At 32.6% G+C, this 14,406-nt stretch overlaps 1 protein-coding gene across 2 annotated transcripts in view; it reads right to left on the bottom strand.

Moving 5' to 3' along the window:
- Positions 1-11,162, bottom strand: part of axed (BTB/POZ domain-containing protein axundead) — a 94,265-nt gene extending 83,103 nt beyond the window's left edge. Inside the window, exon 1 of one of the 2 annotated variants that reach the window (XM_074173587.1) lies at positions 10,981-11,162. The gene's annotated coding sequence lies outside the window, so the exon portion shown is untranslated. The remainder of the gene's footprint in view (positions 1-10,980) is intronic. The other variant, XM_074173585.1, reaches the window with a different exon arrangement.
- Between the last annotated feature and the right edge of the window lie 3,244 nt (positions 11,163-14,406).

Here is a 14,406-nt window from a genome sequence, read left to right as displayed (position 1 = left end):
CATTACATACAATTACTCTTGTGAAAATATTAAAATATTTCTCAATACTGAATTACAAAATTGATAGATGTTTCATCGACCAATTGAAGAGGAATCAATGTCACTATCAAACATACAAATAACACATAAGTACATCTCATGACCCGTTTATGAACACAATCAAAAACTGAATTGGAACAGGAAAGCCATGTTAGGTTTTGATTTTTTCTCAATGTGATTAATTCATTTTTCGGGTTAATATCGATCACATAATTTTCATTACAACTCAGTTTTCATGAATGAAGTGCAGGAAATAGATTTCGCTTATACTCGAAATACTCAAAATAGAGAGAGGGGGGATTTCAAACAATGAATTTTCGGAAAATATATAAAATTGATCATAAAGAATGAAAATTTTGGTTTCTAAACTATACAAAATCCAACACTCGTTCATTATTATCAGAATGCCCTTTAGTTCCAGGACTTTTTATGTAGTTGAGATAATTACCTTTCGGAATTCAAAGTTTCGGTAAGTTTCAAACAATCCAAGTAAACATAATTTGTGTGATAAGCTTTTGAGTAAATCAGAATAGAATTGAATTGATATTTGTTTGTAAACGATATATACAGTGTGTCTCACTCATGGAAACATCCCCGTATCTTCCGTAATAATAGAGGTTGAATGATGAAACTCTCAGAACTGATGGAAATGCTCAAAATGCACCTACCACCTGAATGGGGTTGGCCAAAGTGATATACACTGCCCACCACTCTCGACATACTAGGGGCAAAAGAGGCTCAAAATTTTTTCAGATTCGTGATCAGGACTAGCAACTCACTACAAATACAGTTTCTCCCTGAAAAATCATCCGTTTTGAGCCTCTCTGAAGAAAATGTCACAGCACTATATTCTCAGATTATCAAGATAGGTGGAGAAGTGTATGAAAATCCGCCGTATGGAGTATTGTTTATGGATGCAGGGAAATTATCTCAATGACAGGAATTTTTTGAAATATATCTTATACAGTGATGAGGCTACCTTTACCACGAATGGTGTTGTATCTTCTCAGAACATAAAATTTTGGGCTGAACAAAATCCAAATTGTGTGGTGAGACCAAATATCTCAGAAAATTAATTATTCTAAATGGACGACTATTGTGTTGGAAGAACTACCTTTAGATACGAGACACAACATGATTTTCAGTTAGATGACTCAATAATTCACAATTATATATAATAATATAAAATATAAACCCACCTATTAAATGGATAAGACCCAATAGCACTCTCGTAGTATGGCCACCATGATCTTCAGATCTAACTCTAGTGGATTTTTATACACGGGGAACGTTGAAAAATAAAGTTCATAAGAATAGGCCAACAAATAGGGAAGATCTCCGTGCAAGAAATATACGAGCGTGTTGAGAAATCACACCAAGAAAACTGAAAAAAGTTGGAGGAAATAATAGATGGCGCCTAGAAAAATGTCTTCGCTTGGAGGAAAGTTTGATAGAAGGCACAAAAATGTAAAATTGTCAACAATAAAATTGATTGTTTTGTTTTTTTATTGAAAATGTGATTTTGAATGTACTACTTTGAAAGAGTTTTGAACTACATAAAAATTTTCGGCACAAAAAACCCTTGTTTTTTTTAAAATAATGGGAGGATGAGAATCTGAATAATCATTAACCATCCTAAAACCTCACTGATATCATGTTTCTATTCCACTGACAAAATTAACATTTCCTCTCTCATTGACTACTTCAATAATTACGGACGATACGGGGTGTTTCTATGAGAAGTAAGACAAATTTTGGATTTTTCAGAACTGAAATTTTTTCAGGGGAAAAGTGTATTCGTAGTAAGTTGGTAGTTCTTATCACGAATTAAAAGGAATTTTGAGCCTTTTTTGCCCCCTAGTATGTTTTACAATAAAAATGGATTGTCCCATCGTGAGTGGCGGACAGTGTATATCACTCTGGCCAACCCCATTTTCACCAGTCCTAAGAGTTTCAACATTCTACCTCAATTATTACGGAATATACGGGGTTGTTTCCATGAGAAGTAAGACATACTGTATATCGGGCGACACGCTGCAGAATAAAAACAAATATCGATGTTTTATTTAGGCCCTCTAAACACGAATCTGATATCTGGTCAATTTTCAAATGTGAATTGTACCTGATGTTTCCTGGAAAACAACTGTTTCATTTAAGGATTCGTGTTCAGTATCCAAAATGATAACTATTTCTTTTTTGTTTTGTTTTTCTACGATGTGGTATTCTATGAAGAGAGTTTTGCTCATGTTTTTTGCAAAATTGCTTAAAGATAATATTTCGATATTTATTTTAATCTAATAGAACTACATGATTTTCTTTGAGGAAGTGGATCCAAACCAATAGTTATATTCTGAGTGTTTACTGTTGACAGATTAAAAAATTCATTCGAATTTGGCTCAAATATATTTTTCTCTTTCCTGCAAATCATATATTCTGATGAAAAAAAAATCATATGAATATAAACTTCAGCAATCTTATTGTAAGTCACCCCTACAATAGTTTTCTATTTCAGAAAACAAACAGCTAAAAGATAAGAGTTATTTCATGTAAATTATCAGTCTATAAATAGCCTGAAACAAAATTTTCTGATAAGGTGAGGAATTATATTCACAATAATATTTCAGTATTGTCATTTGTTGCGAAGTAATAACATACAGTTATCTGGAAATAATTATGAAAAGCTTGCCTCGTGTTACGATAGTTTGTTGAGAATTAGCAAAGGGAACTTGAAAAACGGTTTTCTTTTTTTAAGGTAATATTTTGTAAAAACATGCAACAAAAAATTGCTTTCTACTTGAATATATTATTTTTTTATAATACTTTAGAATATAGGGAAATCAAAATATCTAAACAAATGATTTGAATGTGTTTTTCAATGCAAGATTCAATGTTCTGGAATACATTTCTATAAAGTAGTTGTCAAATATTTTTTGCGGGGTTCATCGTCTATATTGTATTGTAAATAAAACCTATCGAACATCCAGGTAAGAAAGGAGCTCTTCGAAGTTGAAATACAAAAAGTCTTCGAAACGTAAATATGAAGGACACGAATAAAAATATAGCATTATATTAATTTAACTAATACCCTCATTCGTTTCTGATCAACCGTTTTTGTTTTCAAAATGTCGAAAACAGAAGTAGATTTCCATATCTTGTTCAATAAAGAATTAATAGTTCTGACTAATTGAAATTTCTGTGTTAGTTATGTGTTAGTTGAACAACGGAATAATAAAAACTAAGAATGAATCAGTTCACATCACCTTTGAAGCTACCACAAAAAATGAGTCAAGAAAATGAATACATTCACTCTGAACAATTTTCATTTTGAAGAATAATAAAATTTCCTGCAAGTAGATACTTTAAATAAGTACTAAGATTACTGGTTAAGAGATGATGAATATCAATGTTGAAAGGAGTATATTTTTAGAAATCAATTTTTGGGACAGTATGATTCTGGCATTCTACTCCTCCATCTTCACACAAAAAAATGTGTAAATCCTCCAAAGAAAGAATGGAAGCAATTTATTTCAGAATAAACTCTTCACAAAAATATTTAGATCATGCAAAGAAGTAACTTTCAGTCACAAACTACTTTCATGTGAACATTGAAGTATACAAAAAAAAACACGTCTGTACTATACAGTGAGTTTCAGAAAGTTTGCACCATATGGAAACTTTTTTATTATCTATTTGTCAGATAATTTTATTCCTGATAATAATTGGCGCATTACGGAAACTTTAATTTAAGTTGTAAAAATTCTAAATTTCGAAACGGTGTACAGGGGAAAATAAAAAACAGGAATTTCGATCAGGAGTAACCTAATACCCTTATTTCTGACATTATTAAAAAAGTTTATTTAGAAAAGTTGTTTAAATTTGAAAACAATATCAATGTACAATATCCATATCCAAAACAAAAAAAATTGTTTGTAGTTCTAGCCTCATAAAGAGTACTAGTATCTCATTTACACCTTAGGCGCCTCCCTCATATTACTATAATAATATTTCGATGCGAAATTTAGTCCGATTCATCATTCGAACTAGTATATCGATGTTTGTTGAAAATGATTTAAATTTTTACTAGATTTTTGCTGCAAAATTGATATTTCACTTTGTATGTATGTCCATAATGACTATCAATTTAGAGAAATAATTGACTAAATTTAATAATGATATCACAGTAATTTGGTTTTTATTTATGTTTGATACATATGTAAATTAGGACTACCCTTTGAGATAACACTATGATTAAAGTGATCGTAAACTTACAGATTTGTATTACTTGATTATTTAGCATTTATTAATTTAGTCAATTATTTCTTGTCATTAAATCATATTGATAGTTATTATGGACATACATACAGAGTAAAATGAGGCGTCTAAAGTGTATATGAGATACTAGTACTCTTTATGAGGCTAGAAATGTTTTTTTTTGTTACGAAGGTGTATGTGATTTCAAATCTGAATATTGTTTTCAAATTCAAACAACTTTTCTAAATAAACTTTTATGAAAATTTCAAAAATAAGGGTAGTTCACTCTTGATCAGAATTTTTATTTTTTGTTCTCCCATGTACCTACACAATTCGTAAATTTAGAATTTTGAGAGCTCAAATCCAAGTTTCCCGCAATGCACCAATTTTTATCAAAAATAAAATTTTCTGAAAAATGGGTAATAAAAAAGTTTTCCATATGGTGCAAACTTTTTCAAACTCACTGTATACAAACATTCGTTATGAAATTGAATCAGATATCATTCACAGGATGGCTACATGATATAGTTTATGAAATAGGTAAAACTTCACTTTCATAGAACACTGTCATCCTCAGTGGCAGACATCGATGTTTCGGATTGAGATACTTGCCTTGTTGTCTCATCAGCACCAATCTCAATGACATTTCAAGCACACAATTTATTTATAAAATAACGACTAAGTGTCACAAATGAGTTAAATCTACTCATATCATCGTTGACAGTACGTAATGACATTCATTCGGTTTTTTGACTGCTATGACCGTAATGACATTTTAGATCTTAAGCTAACTCAAATGAAATCGTTCCTCAAACTTGATGAGCTGAAATGTCGGCGAATTAATCTTTCAAGACATTTCATTGATAACATCTCAGAACTTCCTGAAGATAGGATAACTTGTAGGTTATTAATAATAATAACTTTATTCAGAGTAAAGGAAAATAATTTTGATTTAAAGGTTACAGTTCTGAATAAAATACTGTGGAGATAAGTGCAAGCACTTGTTTCTCATATACACAATACAGGTAAAATAACGATGAGGAAAATATAATAATAATGATAAAATAAAAATAAGTATAATGAAATAGTAAAAAAGTATAATAAAATGTGGTGAAATTATACACACATACACAAATACACCCATACATTTATACACATATACACACATATACACATAGGTATACATATATAGGGAATGCATAAGGAATACAGTGCAAAAAATTGAGAAAATGTAAAAATGTATCGTGTAAAATGTAAAATAAAGAATGTCAAATGTGAGATGTGAAATGTAAGATGTAATATGAATATGTAAAATGTAAAGAATGTAGCAAAAACAGATATACTTAGTAATACTACAATAAAACCAATTTAGCACTACAACAAATACATGATATAAAACGATACAATGAAACACAATGACATACAGCTTAATATAATAAATACAATACACTGAATACACTATAGAATTTTTGTGTTCATTCAACCATTGGATTTTATCATGGTAATGACAATTGATCTGGGAGTCTGCCGTAAAAACTTTTTTGAATGCGATTTAACTGTATTTTTGTTGCGTATAGATTTAATGCTTCTAGGGATAGAGTTATACATTTTACTGCCAATATAGGAGTACCTTCTCTGTGATATCGTTTTTTTAATAGTGGGTAAGTAAATAATTGACGTTCCCTAGTCGTGTACTGATGACTTGGATGGGGTGCTTTATCAATACTGAAGTGATATGTTATACACGCATTCAAAAAGAAAAGCTGACGAATATCCATCATCTGTGATGTACTATACACGTCTTCTATAGAATATATACGTGGTTTTGTCATGATTATTTTTAGGAACCTTTTTTGTAGGATTTCAAGTGGATTGATGTGTGATCGTGCAGCGGCACCCCATACCTGTATTCCATATCTGAGATGACTCTCTACAAGTGCAAGGTACAAGGTTTTCAAATTTTCTAAAGGTAGGTATTTTTTCATATGTTTGAAGGTAATTTTTTTATCACGTAGTTAATATGTCTATCCCATCTTAGACGCCGATCTAGGTAAACGCCTAAATATTTCATTTCTCCCACTGACTGGATACCATGAATCTTACCGTTTATGTTAATTTCCTGCATATTTATTTTACTAGCATAATTACAACTGAAGGGTAGAAATTTGGTTTTTTCGAGGTTAATGGTAAGGAGTTTGTGATCAAACCAGTCTTTTATCAACTTTTTCTAGTCTATTCCTTAGATTATGCCAAGTATCAGCTTCATAAAAAACAGCAGTGTCGTCTTCAAAACCTATTATCTCTCCAGTTATTTTCAAGTTGAATAAGTCATTGAAGTATAGATTGAACAGTGTCGGTCCTAAGACTGTTCCTTGTGTTACTCCATTTCCAATGTCTAATTTTCGACTTGTTTTATCGCCCACTTTAACAATTTTCTTTCTTGAACTCAAATAGCTTCTGAATGAGTTCAAAACCATCCCTCTTATACCTATGTCTTCTAACGTTTGTATTAGTAACGGGTGGCTCACAGTATCAAAAGCCTTACTCAAATCAATAAAAAGGCACAGACAAGGTCTTCCTGTGTCTAGAGATGTATGAATTTTGTTTGTTAATTTGATTATGGCATCTATAGTGGAGGTTTTTTTCCCTAAATCCAAATTGTTTATCAGACAACAATTTGAATTTATTTATGAATGAAGTTATTCTGTTTTAAAGAAGTTTTTCGAAAATTTTTGCCAAGTGGCTAATGAGAGAAATTGGTCTATAATTACCGACGGATGTTGTATCACCATTTTTAAAAACTGGCACTACAACAGATCTTTTATGGGAATCAGGCCATAATCCCTTTTCAATACTCTTATTGATTATATTTGATAGTGGGGTTGAGATGTGGTATGATATTTCTTTCAAAAGTTCTGCTCTTATGTTGTCAATTCCAGGAGATTTGTTTTTTAGTTCATGTATTAGATTATATATTTCATTAGCGTTCGTAGGAGATAGCAGCATATTAATTGGCAGGATCTTTGATGTGCTCACAAAGTGAGAATCTCTTTCAATTTTGTTAGCAAGAATTTTCCCAAAACTAAAAAACTTACTATTGAATTCGGCTGCTTTCTTCTCATCGTTTGTTAAGAGTTCCCCATTATCATTTGAGCTAGTTTCAATGATTTTGTGTTGTTGTTTCCTTCCACAGAGTTTCCGTACCATGTCCCACAAGTACTTTGTGTTTGATTTATTTTTTTTAGTTGCTGCTTGTAAAAGTTTTTTTTACATTTTTTCAGTTTGTTTGTGAGTTGATTTTTGTATAATTTATATTCGTTTTTTAGGGTTTTATTTTCAGGATGAGTCTTTATTTCTTTATACATTTCATTCTTCTTATTTATCATCCTCAGCATACTATTTGTGAGCCACGGTGCAAAAGGCATGTTTTTACGCCTAACTATCTTTTTTAGTGCAATATTCCATTGCTAATTCAATTTCATCAATGAAGGCATTCGTTGCGGCATTTGGATCTTCTTGTGAATAGACGAGGTCATGAGATTTCTTGCATACTTTTGTTTAATTTTTTATAGTTCGTGTACTCTTTATAATTATTTTGAAGTTGATTTTTCAATTTTTCCAATATAATTTGTAGAATGACAGTATCATGATCAGTGATTGCAGATTTAAGTATTAATGGAATAGACATATCTACCCTCTGATAGTTTTTTGTTTTGAGAAAGATCTGATCTAAACATGTTTTATCTCTTGTATGATTGTTAATCATCGAAGTGTGTCCGAATTCACTAAGTATATTCGTATATTTAATTTTATTTACACTGTTCTCCAGAATGTTAATGTTCATATTAGATTCATTATATTGATTTTTCGAAAAGTAAAATTTTCTACTTGAGAATCTAATACTATGTGGAATGAAAAAGAATCCTTCCGTAGAAAACAAAAATTAAGCGAATTAGACACCCTGCTCACCCAGAAATTCAATTTCTGTTTAGATAGCCCAGAAAGATGTTTTTGGGGTTTCAACTCGATTTTTTCGAAAAATTGTGTTTAAAAAAAGAGCGTACAGCTGTTGTATATCATGAAATTCGCTACAAAAAAATTCCTAGGCAGAGCTAAACGACATCCAGACATCTAAATCATAATAATTTTCAACATATTTATCTTATGTATTATCTTTCGTCTCAAAACTGTATCGAGGAGAGATACATACAGAAAAACAAATATTTCGAAATGAAATTTCGAAATATTCATCTCTCTCGACATACCAACACAGTGGGTTCTGCCGGAAAACAACTACTTCCTCGGCTAATACCACATTGGATATTGAATTACATCCGACAGACATGTATGCAAGTAATCTCACAGAGGTTAGTCTTACAGATGTTTCTCGTTCATTCGGCAGCAGGACCACGTTGAAATAAATCAAATAGATCACCTACAGATCAGTTTCAAGGTATTGCCTCTCATCAGTGCAGGAATTAAATCCGACAGATATAATCAAATATCCAACGTGGCATTAGCCGCAGAAATAGTTGTTTTCCAGCAGGCATCTACCAGAACTCCCTGTATAGAACCTACTGTATAGGTATGTTTTTTATTTGTTTTCTTTTACCTATTGTATTTTTATTTCGAAATATTTATTTTCTTGTCCGGTTGAATCTGTTTAAAATCTGTTTGAAATATGTTTGTCCGTTAATCAGCTGTCACCCCCATACGAGCGACAACTCTCAGAAGTTGAGAAACTTGTGCGAGCTTAGGACTAACGAGGTTTTACCTTTTAGGTACCTTTTATTAATTGAACTATTTTTTCTGCAGTGTCATTAACGTCATGTAAGCTTTCAAAACTCTCTAAATAGGTATTTTCCTTAGATTTTCACTGATCACGATGTAGTTCCGAAAATTCAGTTGGAATATTGACCCATTAAAGTAAAATTTTAAAAAAATTTTATGCAAAATCGTATAAATGTTTTCTTGCAAATGAATAAACATTTACATCTTATCTAATATATTTATGTAACTGCGAAAAACCCCATACCAAAATATGCAAAAATTTAAATCGCAATTTCGGCAGTTTTCTACGATTTTTCGAAAACTTTCGATTGCGTCAATCATGATATACTTCAAAAAAAACTGTACTGTTATGGCATATGAGGGACGTCTCTTGAATTGTTCAAATCTTACCTAAAAGGCAGATCCCAGCTGACGAAAGTCATATAATGGGATCTGTTCTAGTGTCCATTTTATTCCTATTATACATCAAATATCTTGCTACAATCGATATTGAAGGATCATTCACAATTTTTGTCGATGATACCATATTGTTTTGGCATGAAAAAGAAATACCAACTACTTGAAACAAATGATATCAGTATGATATCATCACGTGTTAGTAATCACACGTTAAAAGGTAAGACCTCGTTAGTCCTTAGCTCGCACAACTTTCTCAACTTCTGAGAGTTGTCGTTCGTATAAGGGCGACAGCTGATTATAACGGAAAAACAGATTTTAAACAGATTTTTTTTAAACAGATTTAGAAAAAGTCAAACGGTGGCGTGGTTGTAATTTATTCCCCTTCAACGTAGGCACGACCAAAATTGTAAGCTTCAAATTTAGCTATGACAACTATTAGATGGTAGGAAGATAGAAGAAACTGTTTGCACTAGATTTCTTGGTCTGCATATTGACAATAGGTAGAATTTTAAGGAACATATCACATCTTTATGCACAGAATTGGCTTCAGGATCATTTGTTCTCAGAATCGTCTCCAATGAACTTGATATATTCACTGCTAGATCGACTTACTTTGCCCTAGTAGTGTCTCATCTAAGGTATGGCATTGCCTTTTGGGGATTTTGTAGTAAACGACTATTGAATCAGGTCTTCGTATTGCCAAAGAGATCTTTGCGGTTTTTATCTAGGGCAAACTATATGGTTAGCTGTATCCTCACTCTATTCAGCATCCTCAATGTCGAAGTTGTTTGCCTGATTCATAAAAGAAGATTTTCCTGACGCACATAGAATTCACAACACAAGATAAAACATTAGTAATAATATTCAACTGCCAATACCCAGATTGACTCTAACAAAACACTCTAATATGTATGAAGGAAAAAAATTCAACTATTTTCCACGGGTAGTGAGGGGTATAATAGAGCAGGGACCTTTCAGGGAGTCGGTCAAAAATATATTGCTCATGAAAGCTTAATATAGCCTGAAGGAATATCATGATGACAAATGGATAAATTTCTAGGTAAGACCTTAAAATCTAATATTATTAGGGATTAATTGTCTATTTTTATTAAAATTTGTATGTAATTCTCTAACTTGAAAACTATGAGTTGTACAGCTTAAGATTATAGGAACAGTGTTATGGCAAATCGAATAGTATACGGAAGTTTTACACGCATTTAATTAAATAATAGCGAAACATCGAAATGGAGAAGTGGAAGCAAAAAAGCTTCTTTCCAAAAAAAATTTTCTCTTAAAATACCCCTTAATATTATTATATAAATTAAAATCAAATTTTTGGAGAGCGAGGCTTCTGATTCAATCGTTTTTTTCCAAAAGGATTTTTTTTCTGTATCAGTATCAAATTATCAGGCAGGAAAGAAAAGAAAATATGTCCCAAAAATGGAACACCCTACTATTACAATGTTCCTTTGTAATTACACGAAACAATTGAATACTCACCATCAATTACAGCCAGATGACACCACCTGCAGATGACAGAAAGCCTCCGAAACCAAAAACCCTCGCGCTACCACCACTTATTCGCATTCGCAAGATCCGATTAGGTGAAATTTACTTTAGAGACTAAAGACGCAAGCTTGAGCTTGCGAGGCATACGACGAGCTTTTTTCAGCGCAGAATCGAACTCTGGGCGGCGCGAGATTACGTTACGCGCGACGCGAAATTTTCAGCAGGATTACAGGTTGCAGGATCGTTTTGTACTTCGCGACGCCCGTCGTGCGGTCGTGGGTCGATAGAATGACGAAGGTGATACAGAGTGGACTAAAATTGAGCATCAACATCATTAGAATACTCTTGAAGCTGCCCCCTCGTACTTATATCTTGCAATAACAGTGCAGTGCAAGCTAAGAGACTGGCTAATTTACCGAGCTCTAACAGCAAAATTGCAATTTTGGGAAATGTAGTAGTAGGGGAGCCCACGATGCAAAATGGGGACTTACTCGTCATTGAGACGAAGGTTGCAAAGCTTAGATGATAAGAAGAAAAAAATGTTATATGATATATACCTTTTCATCGGTGGGGGAAGCGGCTATAGATTTTTAAATATGTAAAAAATACTGTTGCATGGACACACTCGAGCGCGTCAGATATTGATAGCATCAATGTCCTACGTATTTTTAATAATGTTGGTATGGTAATCTGATCGTTTGCATGGTATGGGTGGTTGTATGTAAGAGTTAAAAGTGAAAAGAAAAAAAAATAATCGAGCGCGTCATATTTTCTAAGGTGGTGTTAAGTGCAACAAAAAAAGCTTTCATTCAATAATCTGACGATTTCGATCTGACGCAACCTCGCGGCCATTATTATAATGTGCAAAAAAATTCGCTATTTTGAAATACTCAAGCGCATCAGATAAGGATATATATGGTTCATCTTTATGTTTTAGACGTGCTGTCTCATAATCTGACGATTATCTAGAGGGCTTCGCTTAATCTGACAAAAACAATATTTTTTTTTAATTCATTGAACTCAATTAATTGAAAAGCTCGGGAAATAGCATGTAAATAAATATGTGTATGTTTTTTGAGTAGAATACTTGTATTTATAAGGAAATAATTTTTTTTAAATGCTCAAAAAAAATAAATTTTTTATAATCAATTGATTAATTAATGAAGAAAGGAGAAATGAAACTTTCTATGTTTTTTATGTCCCTAGAAGAAGAAACTGCAGTAACGTTAGTAACGAATAAAAGTGGTAAAAAACAGAAAGTTTAATTTCAATTTTTTTCATTATGATTTCCTACCACGTAGTAACGGCTACATCCATCAATTAATTGATTAATTAATCATCATCTTCATCACGAACGAGTCTCTGTGATCAGCTGTAATGGCGTCATGGCAACAGAATTCAGAGTGGGGACGGAGTGAGAGAGTAATAGATAGAGAAAAAGTGAAAGAGGAATAGAAACTCGGAGATAGAAATATAGGTATCACACAGCTGCACGCATTAAACTTTATCGACGAATTTTTGTTATTTCGGCTTGCGGAAATCATCAAATTATATATTTTTCGTTATCCTTGAATTGTTTCCTTCAAAATAAAAAAAAATCAGCTACGCTCGAGAATGTCGAATTGACGTTATTTTTTTACAACTTTGCTGCCCTCCCCTTTCTTTACGTCACTTTCAAAGTGTCAGATCACTGGAATATACACTTTTCAGCAGGTAATTAACTCACCCTACCTTAATCTGACGCGCTCGAGAATTTCTGATGATCAATTTTTTTTTACTAATCTGATCCTTTATCCTTCACAGGCGGCCTTATATATGGGGCTCATATTTGATGGAGGTAATTAACCGGGTACAAGGTATCCCCTGATATTAACCTGTCGTGCTTTAGTAAATCCCGAAATCCCCGCTTGGGCTCTCTTATACTAGCAGGACTAACGATAAACCTATTTGCGGACCTCATGACATCGAAGTACACTTTCGACAAAACTTGCCCCAAACCATGGAGAGTGGATGATAAACAGCCATTTCGAGAACATGCTTGGCAAAAAATGGAATGGGAACTGGGATTTTTTCTACTACTTGGGAGCCATCTGACTGGTCTACTTCTACCAAGTATCTGGAAAACACTGCAGCCTTATGAGCCTTTTTCCCACATTTTTTTCATGACATCCATTTCAACAATTGTGCCCTGTACTAGTTTGTACAGGCCACTTGATGAGTGTATGTCATATTCTTCTTGACATAATTTGGGTTTTCCATAAGTTGTTTGCTCCAGTGCCTCACATTCGCATAACTGTCTCTATCACTTTCCTGTATTTCTTGTAGTTAAGGTCTCCCTTGTACAGCCCTATTTTCTTCAGGTGTCCTGTCAATAGACAGTGTCTAGTGAGTGTAATTGTTCTGAGCCAATCTCTGTATTGTTGAAGCAGAACTTAACTTTTCTTTTCGGGCGATCCTTTTCCGAGTATATTTTTCCAGTATTCTAGGACAGCAAACAAGATTGTTGAAATGGATGTTATGATAAGATGGGAGAAACCTCAGAAAGTCCATGATTTTGCAATGGTTCTCGGGTACTTAGAACATGTGAAAAGTCAGGCGACTTCAAAATAGAAAAACAATTGAGAATTGATCAAAGTCAAAACTATATTAAACTGTGTAAATGATAATAATTTTAATTCACTACTGCTTTGAAAACACCAATAAACAAGGCTTGAGAATGGCTAATTTTGATATTTTGATATTTTGACAATTGATATTTATACTAATCTATACTATTTTAATATAATTATAAGTCACAAAAAGGATTTGAAGCTTTATAACTTCTATTTAATTATATGCGAGTGCTTTCGACAGCTGGTCGTGCTGTCAAACTGCAGTTTGAGTAGAGCCTAGATGATGATAGCACGACCAGCTGTCGAAAGCGCTCGCATTTAATTAAATAGAAGTTATAAAGCTTCAAATCCTTTTTGTGACTTATATTAATATTAAAATACTGAAAATAAAGGAAAATTTGTTGCATCATTCAAAATAATCTATACTAATATTATAAATGTGAAAGTTAGTGAGGATGTATGTTTGTGACTCTTTCACGCCTAAACGACTGAACGGATTTAGATGAAACTTAACATAAATACAGCTTATACATCAGAATAACATATAGGCTACAATTTATAAAGGCTTTGTGTAATTTTGTTCATAATAATATAACGATAAGTATTAAGTAAGTCGGAAAAATCCTTGCTCCCTTAGAGCAAGTGCTCTGCTAATACCGTTCGAGTTACATGGAATAATGTACCGTAAGACTGTTTATCTTTTATAGTTCTAAATGAAAGTCCGCGATGACATAAATCTACCTCTTATGTGGTAGCCACTAATAGCAAAATTGGATACTTTCTTTACAATGCACTTTTAAGAATA

The sequence above is a fragment of the Leptinotarsa decemlineata genome, unplaced genomic scaffold (genome assembly GCF_025532065.1).
Source record: "Leptinotarsa decemlineata unplaced genomic scaffold, Ldec_3_MD MMD2_tig00000251_RagTag_RagTag, whole genome shotgun sequence".
Lineage (NCBI taxonomy): Eukaryota > Metazoa > Arthropoda > Insecta > Coleoptera > Chrysomelidae > Leptinotarsa > Leptinotarsa decemlineata.
The sequence above is the reverse complement of the archived record's forward strand: the minus strand, read 5'-3'. Positions and strand labels throughout refer to the sequence as shown.